A 19757-nucleotide genomic window follows, 5' to 3' on the forward strand; every position below is an offset into this window, starting at 1 on the left:
AGCTCACAATTCCAAACGGTTTGTTATGCAGTCAACCACTCACTCACTCGCTTGCTCATACGCCAGTCGCCGGACGACATGTTGGCTGTTTTCAGTTATAAAGCAGAAGTGAAATGCGAAATGTTGTTGCATGCAAATTAGTTTTAGTCACTCGGCGACAGCAAGACTCCGCACAAAGTGAAGGATATGCTTGCCGGCGAATAAAAGTTGAACAAAAATGCATTTCAGAGATAAAAGATATAATGAATAAATATAATTGTAAGCGCTTTCTTAAATAGTGTGGCAAAAGCGGAACTGAAAGTTAAATAATATTTTCCATAAAAAGCAAATTTGTATGAAAATTAATATTTTTCTAATATAGAAAGCCCGTCGAGACTTAACATTAGTATTCCAGGCGAGACCATTGCCATTGTAAAAAAATGTATACTCCTTTTTAATTCAGTTTCTGTTTCAACATTTTTTTTGGGTGATTATGCTTAATCAGTTATCAGTTATGGCGAATATGTTGGCCAGTCTATGAGTTATATAAAGTATAGGTATATAGTATATAAAATTGATTGGATTCCATTCTCTGGTTGAAGTTTACATCTTAAGTTATTTCCTGCATGGTGTAAAATGTTTGGTTGCAGCTAAATTTAGCCCTTCCTTACTTGTTAATTTTTGAATAATTATTATATTACTTAAGTTTGAATATCCTGGATAGGAAGCTCTCATGGAAGCTAAACATCGAAGAAAGAAGAGAACGACATCAGCCGCCTTATACTGTTGGAGAGAAGCTTGTCATTATGCGCTAGTGAAAAGAGGTGGGCCCTTTCACCAAAAGTGTTGTTCTGGCTTTTTGAAACCGTGGTTAAAACATTATAGGCTTAGGGAAGCTGGGTATATGAGAGACGCCGGGCAGGGACACACTGAAGGTCTTCACTGCTTCGATTGTATTCCTTCTAATCTAGATGACTGCACTGTAGAATCTTATTTTGGTGGCTCTTTCTCAGCTCATACGGCTACTTGTGATTTGTGGGCGGGGAGACGCCATTGGAAAAGGGCTGCGAGAGCGTTTAGAGGATCTGGTCTTCCACTTTAAAAAGTTTGTGGATAATCCAAAGGACAAATATGTGTCCATGGAGATCAAAATAATCTGTTAATTATATTTTTTTATTTTCCATATATTTTTTGTATTATTATGATTGTTTAATTTATTTGCTCATACAAATCAGCCTTCTTTAATTTGTGGAAGCACAGACATCCTGCAACTACTATGGTGGTTCTTTTTAAAATAATTTCCATGGCGATATTTCTTCACTGCTTTCAATAAGTAATCGTTATTAGCATATTCATATAATGACATTAACTTAGATTTATTGCGAAGATAAATTCTTACTCCCAAGCCATTTAGCATTGTAAAAATTATAGGTATATGGAGATATAGTTAAATATGTAGTTATTTATTTGTATATACATATGTGTTAGTATGCAGCTATATGCATGAGCCTTTCTAACATTTAAACTTATAATTTATAATTGCAAACATACATTTTCGCATTCATATATTAGAAATAAGCAGTGTCCACAGCTGTAAATCATGCAAATCAGGTGAAAGATAACAATCGCGTATTATTAATTACTTGTTGAACAAACATAAATATTTCACAGCGCAGTTTATTTTCGAACGAAATCGCGGATATTTTGCAAAATTGCAAATAGAAGTTATGAAAAATGTATGTGTGATTGCAAAAACATAATGTGTTAAAGAGACTTTGTCACTTTTATGAAAAAAACAACAAAAAAACGGAAAAATAAAAAATAAATGTGGAAAAAGTTTGTCGCTTAAGTCTTTCGTACGCCCGTCGTGCATTTAATTGGCTCTTAAGCGGCGGCGTGGCAACAAAAATCGCGGGCGTCAAACTGAAGAACAACAGCGGCGCACAGTAGCTTAATGGTGATTGGAAATAAATGAATTGCATGCATTAAAAATGACAGAGATTGCGACAGAAAGGCAAACATTTTCAAAAACAAACGCGATCATATTTATTTATGTCCAAGCGGCGGCGTCAGCGTCAAGCGCACAGCTCACAGCTGCGCACGAAATTCAGAAATTCAATGCAAATTATGACGCCACGTCTATTTAGCGCATGCGCGCTTTTTGCTTTGCTTAATTGATTGAATCAATTTCATTTTTTTATTGTTGATTTTTTCGAGTTTTTTGTTTTCTTTGCAGTTAGTTGGACATTTTATTGGCAAGCTTATCTTGTAGCTGCCTCGTTTATTGCCGCCACTTGACTATTGTAAAATCACTTCGAATCGTTCAAATGCCGAGTGTGTCATTTATAAAATGGCTGTAATGTCGGCAATGTTTAAAATGGCACCGAAATGTGTGCTTTAATGAATTAATTGCTGGAGTTGCACATAAATACCACATAAGCATATCTATGTTTATATATGTTTATATTAATTGTGCATATAAGGCCACAGTTGGTTGGCACTAAAGTAGTCAGTTAGGTAACTGGTTGCTGCGGCTTTTTAATTACCATAATTGGCTGTAAATCCACTTGTAGGCTGGCGATTATCAATAACAGCTGGCGTCTGTAGATTGTTGTTGTTAGTTTATGCTTGTGAAAAAGCTGTGCTTAGGCGTGATGAACGAATCGTTATGAAAGTTTAGGTAATGAATATACATAAATTATTATTTGATTATATATAGTGTACTACGAATTTATATATGAAATGAATATTTTTTCTTACATTATTAGTGACATAATCGAATATTTATAATTCCACTTTTTGGATCTAATATACTTAATACTAAGTCCACATAAAAAAATTAAATTATTTCAATAACTTAAAACCAATTTTAACACTTCTTTATGATACTAACTTTTAAATAAATTTTATAAATTTTTAATTTTGAACACCAATACGTCAGAAAAATCCAGAAAATAATTTTGGAGGATCCTAAAATGAGGTTTAGCGAAAAGCTCACACTGAAAGGGTATTGAAGAAAGTGTCGCATATATAGTATCACACATGAGTATTTGTAGTACGAGTAAGCGCTTTTGTACATTATTGAGCACACTTTTAGTTTTAGTTAGACAACATAGCGTAATCTTTTTCGTCACTTTTTTAGTTTATAAAATTTTTTCTTGGTTTTTTATTCATAATTTCCAGCCGAGTTACGGCGAACTCCTTCAAAATTTCTGCATGAAAAAATTCATTTCAAACTTTGTACACATTTTTCACATATAAAATTCCTTCTCTCATCGCTTGGTAAATATTTTTCTTGGTTTTTTCACCATAAAAATCATAAAAACGACCCCTCTTATACTCGTATCCCCCACAAAAATTTGCTCGCATTCCTGCGCTTCATTTTTCTTGATAGCGCTTCTCTATTAAGGAATTGTTTTGATGGAACCTCTCGCCTTGTTCATCACTCACGGCACACTAATTTGTCAGAAATATATCTGAATGAAAGTGAAGCATATGTAGTTTTAAGAACTTATTACATCTTGAAGCCTTATAGTAAATTTATATTTATTTACTAAGTCTTTGCAATTTTCCGCATTATAGTCTTCTAGAAAATTTTAAATAACGTTCGCAAAACATTTCGAGGCGAATTTTTCTTGATCGAGCAGTTTTTTCAAAGCTTTCATCCTTTATGCCGAATTTGTGGACATACAAATATTCGTTCTTAATTTTTTGCCACGCTGAGTTTGGGGAATAAATTCCAAGGTAAAATCTAGATTTTTGATTTATTTGAGGCTTTGGCACGGGCTGTTTGTCGGCCCTGTGTAGAAAATGTACTGGCCCAAAACAAATTTGGATACTGCGTATGTGTTTGGACTTGATTGTAATGCCTTGTGCTTCAGTCAAACAAAATTAAAAATCACTTACATTATCCTTTAGTTCGATCCAAATCAATGGCATATGCCTGATCTCTTGTTTAGCTTAACCTAATAGTAGTCTCGCAAACGTTGCACAACATTTATGTGGAACTCAGAATTTACCATCCGACTTTATTAATTTTCATACTGTCAGTAGGAGTTCTTCTAGTATTTGCTTTAGGTAAATTTGATGGTTTAGTGGTTTAAAAGATATCTTAATTCAGTGCTTAGTAATGGCCTTCTATACGTTTTCAGTTAATGGCGTTTTGTGGGGTGGGAGTGGTCCGCTTATGCGCATCAACGAACTCCGCTTTACTTTTTGCCAAGAAATATGCGTTTTTAAGCTTCACCAATATATCTTAATTTTTACGCAAGTTACAGCTTGCGCGGACGGACAATCACACAGATTTCAACTTCTTCATTTATCTTTGCATAACCCTATATGTAACTCGATCAGTTTTAGGTGATACATACAACCGTTAGATGTTGTTAGATGTTGAAAACTTTCGAGTCTTACAGAAAAAAATTATATAGGAATGTTGTTGATAATGAAAAAATCTTAAACTTTTTTAAAGCTTCTTTGTCGCATAACTTAAAAATTTATGTGAAAAGTTTTAAGTCTTAAAGGTTTGGTTCTTTTATTAATATCTCCAACAAAAAAATTAGTCTTTGACAAAATTTGGAGTAAACGTATCTGCTCATGTCCCAAATACACTGTTTTTTAATATATTAATGATCAAACTTGATAGCACTTTACACCAAAAAAACCAACAAATCAGAATTTAAAATTTCAGATTTATTTATTTTAATTTGAGTAGGCTTTATATTTCGTGAAGTCTTTAGTATATTTCTCAATAAAACCTTGTATTATTGTATATATGTATTTCTCAAATAAAACTGTAATTTTTTAATTTTTATTGGCAAGCAAGACAGCGCGGCGCGCACCATATTCCACTATTGTTGGCATTTATTTATTGTTATTTTCCGCTCTTTAGGCTTTAAATTATTTTACATAATTCACAAACTTGTTTCGCTGATTTATAGCTGATATAACAATAATAGTTTCCAGATAAAACAAACACGCCTTTTATGTTAATTAGACAAAGCGAAGCGCCGCGCGGGGCAGCATAGTCAAAACAATAGAAAAATCAAGCAAAATGGCAATGACTTGGCAACAACAAAGCGGACGCAACTAATAACAGGAATACAAAACTAAAACAACTTACTGAGATTGCTTAAAACACAAAGCAACCAAAAAGATACAAGTTTTACAGCAAGAAAAACGAAAGATTATGACCATAATAGTAAATCAAGCAGCCAGTAAGCTAAGCGCAAGCCACAACAACCAATCAGCGGCGCGACAAAAACGCACACCACGAACCAAGTGAGCGCGCATATTAAACTGGCGGCACGGATGTGTATGTGTGCACAGGTTGAGAGCGAGCGCGCATGAAAGTCAAACCGAAATAAGCTTACGTGACGTAAGAGCGCGCGCAAGCAAACGTAGACGACGTAAGTGCAATTACGAATTGTTGCGCTCTCCACTCAGTTGCGCGCTGGCTTAAACGAAAAGTGGGAGTTGCCACAGCGCGCCGCCACCGCAATGGCTTTAAATAATGCGCGCGCCCGCGTTTTGAATGTATATGTGCGCGCACACATTGCTGAGTGGGTGTTAAAGTCACACACAGACATACACACATGTGCGCGCGCAATAAACATAAGCTGCTCGCTTCTTATTTGCTTGCGGTCTCGTCACACTAACGCGAACTGGTTTTTTTGAATTTGCATTTTTCTTTGGCTGTAAACAGCGGTGCTTCTACTATTGCGCTCGCCAAGCGCAGTGTTTACTTCGTTATTGTTCGTCGTTCACTACGCCGTTAAAGTTCTATCGCTTGCTTCTGCTAAATGCGCGCGCGCATGCTATAACAGTTAGTAGTTGGTATTAAATATGTACGCGCGTTTACACAGACGACTCGAACGCTTAGATGCCGCAGCGTATCGCACTTGCTTGGGGACTAGCGCCGCTTGATTTGAACTGGACTCGCACAACGCGTGTGGTGCGCCGTCGTTATTTTGCGTGCTCGACGCTTGAGTGCACCGTGATGAACGCTTAGTTCGCGCGCCCGTCGGTGGTGGATTATTGGTGAACAAATCACACAAGCGTATGCGCGTGTGTTTTACGGGATTGCTTTAGTGTGTTTGTGTGTATGTGAAAATTTAGTGCAAGACAAGCAAATAAAAACTAATTCACATGAAAAGCCGTGCAAACAAATGAGAGTGTAATAACAAACAAACAAAAAAATAGCAAAAAAATTGAAATAAAGAAAAGTTGAGTACTAGCAACAGCAACAACAACAGTAACAGCCGCTGTAAAAGTGCATAAGCAAAGTGGCAGTATTTTTACATGCGGTTGGCTCCAAACTACTGCCTCAAGCATTCGCCGCTCTTAAACAATACCTGCCAATGCGCTGCTGACTGCTTTTCTTCGGCTCCTTCGACGACTTGCGCGCTGCTGCTTCTTCTTCATCTGCAGCGCTGTTCATCGCTGTTCTGTTCTGTTTGTATGTATGCATGTACTTGCTCGCCTCTTTTGCGCCAGTTAAAGGGTTCTCGCCGGTCTTATTGTCGTTGGTTGTGCTGCGCTTTGGCTCTGCTTTTTGGGGGCAGCTTTGCTTTCTTCGCGCGATCGTGTCGGTAGTGTGTGACGAGTTTTGAACGCAAGCAGTCGGTGTGCGGCGCATGCCGATTAGAACGTTACGAAAAATACAAATACATTTCGTGCAACGGAGTAGCATGCGCATTCGTGTTGCACTCAAAGGATCACACTTTTGCTGAGAATGACAGTGTTCATAGGTGTTTGGCCGAAAAGTAACGAATCGGATTTGAGTTATGGCAAATAAAATGAGTGCCCTTAAGATAAGTGCGGCTTGTGTTGACATTTAGAGAGTGTGTAAAATCGCTTTGCCGTCAAGTGATAACGGATATGTGGAAATACTAAGAAACCGTGGTTCGAGCAGCAAGTGTATGAATTAAATTAACCAAAATTGGAATAAATGTTGTAAGAAAAAAATTGTTAAAACATAAAAAAGGAATATGTGTATATGTATATATGAAACATATATTTGTATAAGTTATTTAAAAGAAGCATTAACAACACAAATTGCTTAAAAATACCGTGCTAAAAGAATTTAATACTGCATTTGTGCTAAAAAGAGAATAATAAAAGAAATTACGTTTATGTTAAAAACCAAAAACAAGTGCTAAAGTGCAAAGTTTAAGCCAAATTGAAACAATGATAATGATGCTATCATCATGTGATTTATAGGTAATTATATGTTCCAATTCAACATGTTGCCTTAATATTAGATTATAACGAACCGCAACCATAGCGTTGAGAATTATAATTTTTAAACAAGTGTAAAATTTTATGTTTTTAAAACAAGTTGTGAGTACTTTACTAATTTTTAAACAATTATTAAAAATTGTTTTTTTTTTTTTGTAAAAATTTAAGTTTCTATGATTTTACGACAAATTGTGAGAATTGTATATTTAAAGAAATTAAAAAAAAATGTTTTTGCTAATTATTTGATATGATATAAATTTTTTTGTCAGTGGATAAGTTCGTTTGTACATGTATTGCCTTTAAATATAATACAATGTGTTCGAGCCAATATTTATGGGTTTAATTTTTTCAAGAGTAATGTAGTCATCGAAAATAAGGAGAAAAATGTGTTCCTGTAACGAAAAAATGGAGTTTTCTGCTGTGTAATTTTCTAAATTCATTATAGACTTTGTTGTGAGAACAAGCAAGTATCGTGAAATGCGTAATTTTGTTAAGATAACTGACATATTAGCTAATGGATGTGGGAAGTATTGATATTCAAGTATTCAATACCATTTGTAGCACATAGACATACAATTATTATTCTCAATATCAGTACCAATATCAATTCTCATATCATAATCAGTTGAAAGCTCTTATAACTTGATGAGTTTCACAAGTTTATTTTTCATATAATTTTTCCTCCTAATTTGAGTTAAGCAAATTTTTCATAAACTAATTTACGATCTGCAAAATATTTTTAGTAAAAACAAAATATTTTCGCTGAAAAAGTCTGTCCGTAAAAATTTACCATTGTAATGTACACATTTTTAATACCATCAGAAAGCATTTTGACTTTTCAAGAAAGTGTGATATTAGGGATTCCTTGATTTTAAGTGAAATAAGGTTTCCTCAATATTACTTTAAATTAAAATAAATTACACCGAGTTTCGTGAATGAATGTGTTTCCCTTGTACAAGGTAAAATTACAAAAATAGAGATTAGTTATTTGAGTTTTCATATAAATTTTGAGGTTATGGGACGGAAAATAAGAATTTTGAGGACTACACAAATACATTGGGAGAAAAAAGCGACCGGGAATTGTAATTAAATTTCCCGGGTAAATGATATTTCAAAAAAATATATCTTGCTAAATTAGTAGGACTGTCCTTAATTACTATGCCAAATATGTGCGTAGTCTGTCAACCAGTTTGCTTACAGCAGCTGCTTAAGTCGGTACACCTAAGTAGTGCGTTGCGATTTTTTCAGTGCATAAAAATATCGAGCAAATTTGTCTCAAATTTTGTATTTCTAATAAAATTTCGTGTGCGGAATCGTTGCGAGTGTTGGAAAAGACTTACGGTGATTCAGTTTTATCAAAAATATAAGCCCATGAGTGGTACAAAGTCTTCAAAGACGGTCGAGAGATCGTTGAAAACATGCCTCGTTCTAGACGATCTTCGATCTCTTCAGCTGATGAAGATATTAAAAAAAATTAAGGATATAGTGCTTGAAAATCGTCAGGGAAGTGTTAGGGAGTTGGCAAAAGTAACTTTTGTGGATATTTTGGGTATGAAACGCGTTCTTGATCGACCCAATAAGGCATTTTTTTTTTTCAAAAATAGCCACGATTATGACCGAATTTAAAGCCAAAAACGCAATGAATACCATCAATTTATTAAAGGCAGGCGACGTAAAGCCTTTTATATCATGTACTTCAATTAATGAAAGGTGTCTGTTGCAAACAGACTTAAACAATTTAGTTGCTTGGTGTGCTAGAAATGGTTTGCTATCGAATCTCATAAAATGTAAAACAATATACTTTTCTCGTAGCTCTGGATTCCCCTCTCCTTATGTAATAAACAACCACTTACTAGAGCAAGTTTTTAACCTTGTTGATTTGAGAGTTACTATGGACACTAAATTAATTCTAGTCTTCATATTGATGCCATAATCTTGAGAGCAAAAAAAAGTTGGTTTACGGAATGTAGAGATACGCATGTTACTATAATATTATATATTTTGTACAACTTTCTTTATCAAATCTAATCTGACAAATTGGAGACGTTTCAAGTACTATTTTTACTTTTCGCATTTTCGATGGGATTCTAGGTTAGGTCTTCCATCATACATTAGCTTAAAACTTATAAATCTACCTACACTTTCGCGTCGTAAAGAAATGTTTAGTATTATTTTCTTATTAAAAATCCTGAAGGGAACAGTTTGCAGTACTTTTCTGTTGAAGTTAAATAGTCCCGGTTAGCTTTTCGAGACAGTTTAGACGCTTACTTACTATTAAAATCTTGCAGATCAAATTTTAGACTTAACGAACCATTCCATCGATTATGTCATGATTTTAATGCTCATTCCTGCACATTTGATTTACCTGATTCACTTTTCGAAATTAAAAAAATATTGCTTTTTCTCAATAAATTAAATGGTAACGATTGTTTATAATGTACTATTTTAAATTTAAATAATTATTTTTGTAGCTGAGCAATTCTAGATATCGAGGCTTAAATGACTTGGTCTCATGTGTACGGAGGATGCGCCCCTCACGTCGGTTGGACGAAAGGAGGATAATCTGTGGGTTATAATAATATATAATACTTATGCGATGAGTTTTTTTATAACTCTTACTAATAAGATTTGAAGAGTAAGCTTTTTGTTTTACTTTTGTTATTTGAAAGTGTTGACTTGAGTGTATTATTGGTCAAGGCAAAAGATGAAGCTTACTCTTCAACTTCTATTGCGTAAAAGTTGTTTAAAACTCATATCATAACTATTATTTTGTGAGCAATAAATAAAAATTATTTCATAACATTTTTTTAAGGAAAAATAAAAATAAAAATATAACGATTAAAACCACACTTTCGTTGAATATATAAGGCGGCCTTGTCCCATTTTATAGAAATATTTCATAAAATATCCACGCTCATATAACATCTGAGTAGGAACAATCCACTAATGTCCATCCACCGCCATGATTTCTGCTAGTCCATTCTTTTACATTTTTGTTTCGCTCTGCCGACTACCTACCATGACGTCCTTATTCCCAACAAGTTTGCCATTATTTCAAGGAATCGTTTCTTATTTCCAACGTTCATATTGTTTTCCTTAAAATTCTATTAAGTCTAAAGTCTCTTCGATCGACTGAAAACGGGTTTCACGGAGCAGAAATTTCAGTTTGGGGACAAGAAAAAATCACACGGAGCTAAATCTGGTGAATACGGTTGTATTAATTGCGTTTTTGGCTTCAACTTGGGTCACAATCGTGACTCGATGCGATGGTGCATTATCATCGCGTAAAATCCATATATTGTTCTTTCACAATTCCGGCTGTTTTTGAAGGATGTTCTCACACAAACGCCTCAATATTGCCAAATAGAATGCTCTCCATGTACGTCTCGACGAAGAAGCATTTGCAAAGAGACCTGTTTACTGGACTCTTTTTGAAAAAATAAGCAAGAACTTGTTTCATACCCAAAATATCCGCCAAAATTATTCTAACGGATTCGGGTGAAGATTTTTCGATTTACGAAATAGAAATTAACAGTATACAAAATAAGGAAATTTCTTTTGAATACTTTAAATACTTTTTTGGAAGTATTTAGTATGGTATTTTGTTGTTTGCTGTGAGATTTTTGGCGATCGTGTACGTGGAATTTTAATAAAAAAAAGTTAAAGTTTTAGTTTCGAACTTATTTTTCCTCTTGTTAAGTATTTATTTCAAACACTGATATATAACTAAATGATTTTGTCTTGTTCTTTTCACTTATTTTCGTTATTTTCGTGTCTTTGAGGCTACAACCATCTCTAAATACCTTTTAGTCACTTACAAAATTAACATATTTGAAAAGCTGAAGAACTTGAGCTTAAATAATAATTGTCAGCGTTATGTGAAAAATGCAACAAAAATTACTTAAACATTGACAAAAATACAATAATCACAAGTGTTACTCTCGCTGCTGACATTTCATTGAAGAACTGCAATTTATAAAAATCTTAAAAAAGTTAAGTAAATCAACAAAAAAAAAACAGGAATATCACATTAACAGTGTGTAGGCGGCATTTTACAGAGCGGATTGCATTGAATGCTTTGATTTGATTGCAATTATGTGCCACCAGTGCGATTTGCACAGACACACACGTGACCGCAGCGAGTTCGCAGCTGGAGTCTTTTGACAGAGGCGGCCAACAAAGCGGCAAGTGCAGTGAGCACACACACATGTGAGCAAGTTGGATTTGCTTAATATGCGGGCATGTGGCTAAGTGTGTGAGCGTGTGCATAACTGTAGCTAATGTTGGTGTCAAACTGTTGACAGTGGCAATTGCAGGCAGTTAACGATCAATCAATCACTCGCTGTGGCCGGCGCTGCACCGTGATAACTGAAGCTGCGCGCTTGTGCCTGCGTGTGTGTACTGTGGGAACATGTGTGATATACTTTCAGGTAAATGTGCGCATGTGTGGAAGTAAGTAGTAGTAGTAAAGTAGCGACGGCGGCAGCATCAAGCTGTGCGCGCCGTTAAATGTTGTTAGTTGTTTGATTTTGTAGCGAAAAAGTTGAAAAATAGTATGAAATAAAAAAAACGGGGAATATATAATGACTTAATCAATTTATGGTTATTGTGGGCAATCAATCATTTCGCGAAAGAAATTGAAGTTTGTTACAAAGTCTGTAAATATTATATGGAAATTTTGATCATAAAATAAAATTATTAAAAAAATAAGAATTATAAAGTTTATAAATAATATTATAATCAAAAACAAAAAAAAATGCTAAAGACATTAAAACATTAATGTTAAACTAATATATATTTATAAATAATAGCCAAAAAAGAAAATTATGAAAAAACGGATAAATATTATTTAAAAATATTATATATAATTTAAATAAATAAGTTGGCTAAAGGTGTTACATGGGTTTCCTTGGGTAAAAAACCGTCATTTTTCAACAATTTTTTCTGATATAAAAAATTAAATTCTTTAATAGAATTTTAATAGAATTTTTTATTGTTACTAACATACACTATTAACAGAGAAATTCCGAAATTTCCGTTGTCCCATCGGAAAACAGTTGCGCCCGCGTTGGCAGGATAACCCCTTACAGGACCACCTAAAGTGACAAAATTCGTGTTTTAGTTAAAGCCTTAATTTCGAAATTGGACGAAAGGAAAAAATTTAAAATTGGATTTTTGTCTGACATTTTTACAAAAAAATTAAAATTTTAGAAAAAATTTTACAACATTGTTTTTTTCAAATAGTTGTAATCGAAAAAAATCCTCCGTCCGAGTCTTTCAAAATTGTAGCTCAAAGATCTGTGTAAAATTTCATGAAGATCGGTTGAGTAGCTCTCAAGAAATCTTGCCAATCGACTTCAAGAACACAGTTTCGAGAAAAACGCTGAAATACGCGCACTTAGCCTAGCTAGCTTCGCGTGCGCAAGTTCTCAAGGCTGTTTTCTCTGAAACTATTTCTTTGCTCATTATTTGTTTTCAACTAAAATAATAGTAAATATTTTTTGTTTTTGATTTCGAAATATCAGAAAAATTCTCATCTCCGGCAGCCACCTTTGTTCGGTGGTCAGTTTCTCCTACAATAAAAATAAGTGGACTTTTTTTATGGTTGAAGGTTGCTTTAGAATAAATTTGTTGCGTATTGCTTTTATTTTCGTATGAGCAAATCAAAGTCTATGCGTATCAGCCAAAAGCAAACTTTAAGAGCCAAAAATAAAAGTTCCAGTAAGTGGATATTAATACCTTAGGCAATAAAAAAAAAAACATTTTTTGCAAGTGAATATTATTTTAAATTAATTGTAAAATGAACAGATAGAAGTCTCTTAATTTTAAAATTAAAAAAATATTTTACTTAAAAAAGTTGATAAAATTTCATATACATACATATGTAAATTGAATATTGTTCTATCAAACAAACAATCAAACAATGATATAAAAAATAAATATAGAAATCCGAAAATAAATTTTAATAATTTATTACTACCGTCAATATTTGTGAACAAAAAACTTGAAAATAAAAATATTGAAACTTTTGTAAAGAATAATAAATTTCAAAAAAGAAAAGCAGAAATTTTTGAATTTTACAAAAGAATTGCCTGCAACGCCCAACACTTTTCAGGCATTTGCCCTGCTTAATTGCTGTTGTAGAAGTGAGAGATAAGAGTGTTGGCGTGAAAATGATTTGCTTTGCTATTAAAAGTAAACAGATTGTAATCAAATTGTTAGCAAAGAAAAATCCAGCAAAAGCTGCAATGATTGAGTGTACAAAGGTGAGCTTAGTTAGTCTAAAGACTTGGCAAGAAAAGTTGTAATTAGAACTAATTGGCTAAATTGAGCGTGAACAAAGTTAATAGAAGTCAATTTTTTATAAAACTGACCTTAACAAATCAAAATGGCATGTAATTTATAACAAATAATTAAGGAAGTATGAATTGAATTAAAAATAATAAAATAAAATAAATTCAATAAATAAACAAAATATATTAAAATAATTTAAAAAAATAAAATATGAAAAAATAAATAAATTTTAAACACCAGCAGACATCGTTTGCTTAATTTATGGCAAGAGGCAATATTTATTCACTTACCGCTCAAATTAACTAAGATACCAGTTTAAGAGAAAACAAAACTTTCGAACATTTGTTAAATTGATGATATATTATGTATTATATTACAAGGCTGATAGATAGGCAGCCGGAAATCAATTTTTTCGTCATCCTGATCATATTGACAAATACAGGATGAATGTACTGTTTTTTTTTTACTGTTTCTTGTTATTACAGTACTTTGTTTAACTCAGTCGAATCAAAGAGAATAAAGCTTCTAAGGTAATAGTCGTAATGACTCATTTCTTAAAGCGTGAATACCTCTTCTTTCGACTGAGCTTCAGTACCATTATTGATCTGATTTCAACAGATGACATTGCACTGAAAACGACAATTCATTCCGCGGTATACTTTTTCTCTGGAATAATCTCTATATAATATTAAAAACTGCTCATGGGCACTGATTTTTTTGATATCATATCTCCAATATTTTCTGCTGTCTGTATATCATTGTTTTGTGCTTCTATGAAAATACTATTCTAGGTCTCCCTTCACTTTAGTTTTCCAGTAAAACCTTGATGTATATTTCAAAGTATATTCTCCTGGCGATATTGTCGAAACGTTAATCTGTTTCTGAGTGCTGATAACAACAAGTCTAAGGTAGACCACTTTACTGTCTTTTTCACAATAAAGTGGAGCAGAAAGAGATCCAGAATCATCTCTAGTGTAGTGGTGTAGCACGTGCTCATGGTACCAGTGATACATACGCTTGCCAGCTTCTGCGCTCTCGTTAGCTTTTTCTCAACAGTTGTAAGTCAGACTCTTGATGATGGCGATCCACATGCAACCATTGGCCTGATTAAGTATGCTCAGCGTAGTATGTCTAATTTGCAACATATTTATTTTTTTTTTGCAAAAATAATTTTTTAATTCCACTTAATTCCCTTCAAACCTTTCGATACCATTTTTGTAGTACGATTTGTCTTTTGCTTCAAAATAGACCTCGGTTTCGGCGATCACCTCGTCATTCGACGAAAATTTCTTACCAACGAGCATTCTTTTGAGATCTGAGAACGGGAAATAGTCGCTGAAGGCCAGATATGGAGAATATGGTGGATGCGGAAGAAATTTGAAGCCCAAGTCATGGATTTTGCCATCGTTATAACTGACTTGTGACGCGGTACATTATCTTAGAGAAGCAGCACTTTCTTTTTCTTCAAATGCAACCGTTATTCGGCGAATTCATTTTTCAACAACGTAATATAATAGCCACTCTTGATAGCGATCGATCGATGTTTTTGGTCAAAAGTGAGCACGATATAATTCACAAACTAATGATCTGACAGCTGTCAAATTTATACACGCGCCTGTTGAAGGTTAGGACTGACTTCAAATAATATGGCTTTCATTCTAGTAGCACCATCTACTTATATGGCAGACCGAGAATTTTTTACTGACTTCTTATGAAAAAATAATTAAAAATATATGTATGTATGTATATATACTATATATGTATGTACATATATATATATATTTTTGCCAATTTTGGTATTATAAATCAGTTGTTTTATATTTGTATATTACGTATACATATGTATATATATTTTTAACCACATATAAGATTCATAATACCAAAAATTACAAAAAAAAAATGTTTTTAGTATTTTTTATAAATATAAATATAATATATGTATGTTTCACACATTGTTTGCATTATTTTGTGTCTTAATTTCTAATATTTTGCCAACATATTTAATAAATATGTGCTTCACTTATACATACATATGTACATATCCACACAAAATTTAAACAGCGCATTAGCAATTTAAAGCGCTGCCAATTCAATTGATAAATCAAGAGATAACAGAATGACAACTCGATTTTGCACTCAATTGAGCTTTAACGGCGCTCAATTTCAAACGCCAAATGCATGCCACACACACACACACATGCGCGGAAAAATAAATATGCGACACTTAATTTTTGTCTGGCTTTCAATAAGTTTGCCGCGTTTTTTGTCAATTTTAATTGGATTAAAGACAAATGAAGTGAACGCGTTAAACATTGCGGCAGCGATAAGCAAACAAATTGACAATAATGCAATAGACAAATGCGTTGCATGCAGCACACATTTTATTGCTAGCGAAATGCAGTTGATAAAAGGGTATATAGTTATAAATAGAATAATGAGCATATACATATGTGTACATATGTAAATATACAATATTTTTATGATATTTTTATGTATATGAGCAAACAGTGAATATATGTATTGTTGTTTTTGTTGCATATATTTTTTTAATTTTTGTTGTTGTAGTAGAGCTGAAATATTTCCATGCTGACATCATGTTGTTGTAAGCTAAAACATACATACATAGTACATTAAATATATGAGCATACTTACATACTCGTACATGTGATATTTGGTAGATATACATATGTACATATATGTATATATTTAATTATTTATTTTCATATATGTATATCGCTTTCCATCCGTGTGGTTGACGATAAGACATTATGCTAATTACTATGTAAATATGTAGTATGCATACTTCTCATGCACTGTTTGCATCCAAACACACACACACACACATACCTGCATATAGGTGGACACGGAAAGGCAGCGACAGACATAACTACACGCTTGATTTCATACAAATACTCTACATACCTAAATGCGCGCACATCGGCAAATAATTGTAACTGTGTATTTACATACTTTTGTATATATATACTATATACATATATGTATGTATGTATATGCACCAGTGCATGCACATACATTGCATTCACCAGCGAGTTTATTTGCTTGCACTCTCATTTATTTTACTCCACATTTTATTTAATTTTTATGTTTTCATTTTACATTTCCGCGTGTGTACGTGTGCGTGTAAGTGTTTCTTGTTCTTACAGCTATTTGTTTAAGTTGTAAGTGTGAAATCGCATGTGTAAACTGTTATTTATAATCAGATTTATTTCACAAAGTTTGATAAATAAATTAACGATAAGCGGTTTATCTAAGTGTGTGGCATACGAGCGCAAAACCGGGGATTACACTGAATAAGTGCTGGATTTGAGCTGTTGTAAATCATACATACATATGCCCGTGTGTAGGTATTGTTATTGATCTTAAATTCAATAAAAGAGAATTATTCGTAGATAAATGTAATTTAAAGTTAGTTTGGATATCTTGGCTAAACTGATATACCCTGTTGATGGTATAAAAATTTATAATATGTCTAATTCCAACAAAACAGTGTAGAAAGACGTTCATTAGATATCATAGAGATGACTCACAATACGGTTACGGAACATAGCGCTCAAACGATCTTGAATACATAGTATGCAGCAAGGAATAACCTCACGCAGTATTTATTCATTCTACCACAAATAACGATGGTCATATAAAGAGCTATCATCCTATTAGCCTTCTTTGAAATGAACAGCTTTGTTTTTGATTCTGGTGGTACTGATGGTTATATTTTGCGAAAAAACATTGGGGATTTTATCAGCATATGTCGAGAAAACCATGCCAAGGCTTTTGAGATTTTCTAGTAATGAGTTTGGAGTAGTTGAGTATCCATATCTAAGAAGTAGTGTATGGAGTAGTTCGGAATACCAAAGAATCAGTCTAACATTCAAATTCAACTATGAGAAGAACTCCACGTGTTAAAAGCGTTCTTCATATAGAAAACTAAAGCGATCTACAGGTACATAACAGAAAGTTTGAAAACCGATACAATCGCTAAGAAATTTAGCCTCGAATAATATTATACTCTCGATAAATATGACGGTAATCGAATTCAGAAAAGACTGACTTTGACGCTCCTTAAAGCTGGGCATTTTAAAAGTTGGAAGCTACCACAAAATGCCTTATAATATGTATAGTAAATACACAAGTACACTAAAGCATTCCAATATTTCTGCCATAGCTACAAATATGTACTTACATACATATGTATATTCGTTTACCATTAGAAGAAGAAAGTTCGCATTAGCTTAAATTTATGTGCATCAACTTATCTAACCAAATGTATACACATAAATATGTAAGCAAATATATATCAGTAGCATACCGAAGCGTGTATATTGATGTATGTATATTTACAGCAAATATACATACATATGTATGTATGCATGTAAATGAGGTCTGTCTGCGTAGTTACTTATACACTGAGGAGCGCTTATTTGTCAAGTAACCTCATCGACATTGTTCGATTTGAAGTTTCAAGTGTCATTTGTGTGATCTATGATTGTGTCTGGAGCCAACTGTATTTGCTTTTTGTACGCTTTTCTGCATTTTTTGGTTTGTTGTTGCATTTTCTATAAATTTTTAGCTTGTCTACATGTGAAATTCCTTTTCTGAAGTTCTTGCTCTCCTTTGGCTGTTGAGGGACCACAAACGTTGTTACTGTTCGGTTTTGTTTTTTTTTTGTTTTGTTTTTGTTACAGTACTCCTACTTGTACATTTACTGAGCTTTATCTCTTTATCGCTTTGATATTGTTATCGTAGATTCTTAATGTTTCTTTCGGGTTTTTATGAAAATCTTGGAATAGAAATTGGAATTCTAAAGAAGGTGGCGCTATCCAGACGGTTGGTGGTTGGAAATGACATCTCTCAGTAGAAACTCTGTTGAGTTTTTTGCGCCACTTTTTACAAGGGAGAGGCTTAAACAAAACCGAGAGAAATTCCTAACAAAGATATAGCAAAATTTCCGAAAAAGTCGGTATCCCGAAATCTGTATTGGTTTCTAAATCTAAACTTAAGGTATGGAAAAATCCACACGGTCTGAAAAGCAAAGTTCGTCAGGTAAATCTCAAAGTTGTAAGGCGTAGTTATTTAAATATCTACATACATATGTACATATGTATATACATTTCTTCTGAGACAATTTTATAGCTCTTCGTTGTCCTTACTTTGAAGATATAGAAATTTATTCAATAACTTTTAGATTGCCAATAATAGCATAAATGGAGTATTGGAGTCTTGTCAAGCATGCTTTGGAAAATACCGAAAAAATATCGGGATCTTGACATTTGAATTGAGATATAAACTACTATAGAAAATAAACTGTAATGGAGTTTTCTTTATTTTTTGCTATACATACATATGTACTATATCGTATATCTACATTCCTTTTGAGAAAATTTTTAGTAGCTATTCGTTTCCCCCACCATTTGGGTATAGACAATAATTAAATAATTTTTAGAATTAAAATATGCTTAGGTAAGATATTAGAGACTTGTCAAGCATGCTTTCAGAAAATCCCGAAAAAAAATCGGGATCCCGACATTACCGCTTTTGAACTCCGAACTTTACAATAATTTTATATTTAAATTGAGGTATATACCACTATGGAAAATAAGCTTCAGATGGTTTTTTTTCTTTTTTTTTATACATACTTGATTATTTAGAAACAAATACATACATACATATACACATGTCCGGCATTATAAATTTGCAGCAATATTTTTTTTACACCAAACTGTTTTCACTTATACTTGGGCGTCAGTTTTTAGCCTGAGTATACGAGCACATGGTGTTACCTTCCATACGGCTACCATTGACAACATATTGCCCGATTCCATTAATATTCATTTGTTTTGCTGTTACACTCAAATCGGTTATTATACAAGTGTGTTATTTATAACCATATTTAATTCACTTTTTTGTTAATATTTAGTAATTTTATTTATTTACGCTTCTCAATTATTTCTATAATAAATACTTTCAAGCCTTCTCCCACTTACATGCTTATAATTTATTTATATTGTTGCTATTGTCATTGTTATTGTTGTTAATGTATGTACTTGGTTTCTAGCTTCACTATAAGTAGCAAATAAGTAAACAAATAAGTGAGATGAGTTTAGCTGAAAAAGAGTAAAAGTGCACTTGTAGTACTACAAACTACTTGAGAATACTACTCACATTCCTCGAGGCTTATTTATATGCCTACTGACTGTTGTTTTTTTATTTTTATTTTGAGTTTTGGT

The 19757-nt window shown here is 33.1% G+C and overlaps 1 protein-coding gene across 1 annotated transcript in view; it reads left to right on the plus strand.

The window, feature by feature from the left end:
* Nucleotides 1-5439: 5439 nt before the first annotated feature.
* The window catches only part of LOC105227108 (protein single-minded), a 131456-nt gene continuing 117138 nt past the window's right edge, over nucleotides 5440-19757 (plus strand). Inside the window, exon 1 of the mRNA XM_049448873.1 lies at nucleotides 5440-7200. The gene's annotated coding sequence lies outside the window, so the exon portion shown is untranslated. The remainder of the gene's footprint in view (nucleotides 7201-19757) is intronic.

Source organism: Bactrocera dorsalis, chromosome 2, assembly GCF_023373825.1.
Source record: "Bactrocera dorsalis isolate Fly_Bdor chromosome 2, ASM2337382v1, whole genome shotgun sequence".
NCBI classification, from domain to species: domain Eukaryota; kingdom Metazoa; phylum Arthropoda; class Insecta; order Diptera; family Tephritidae; genus Bactrocera; species Bactrocera dorsalis.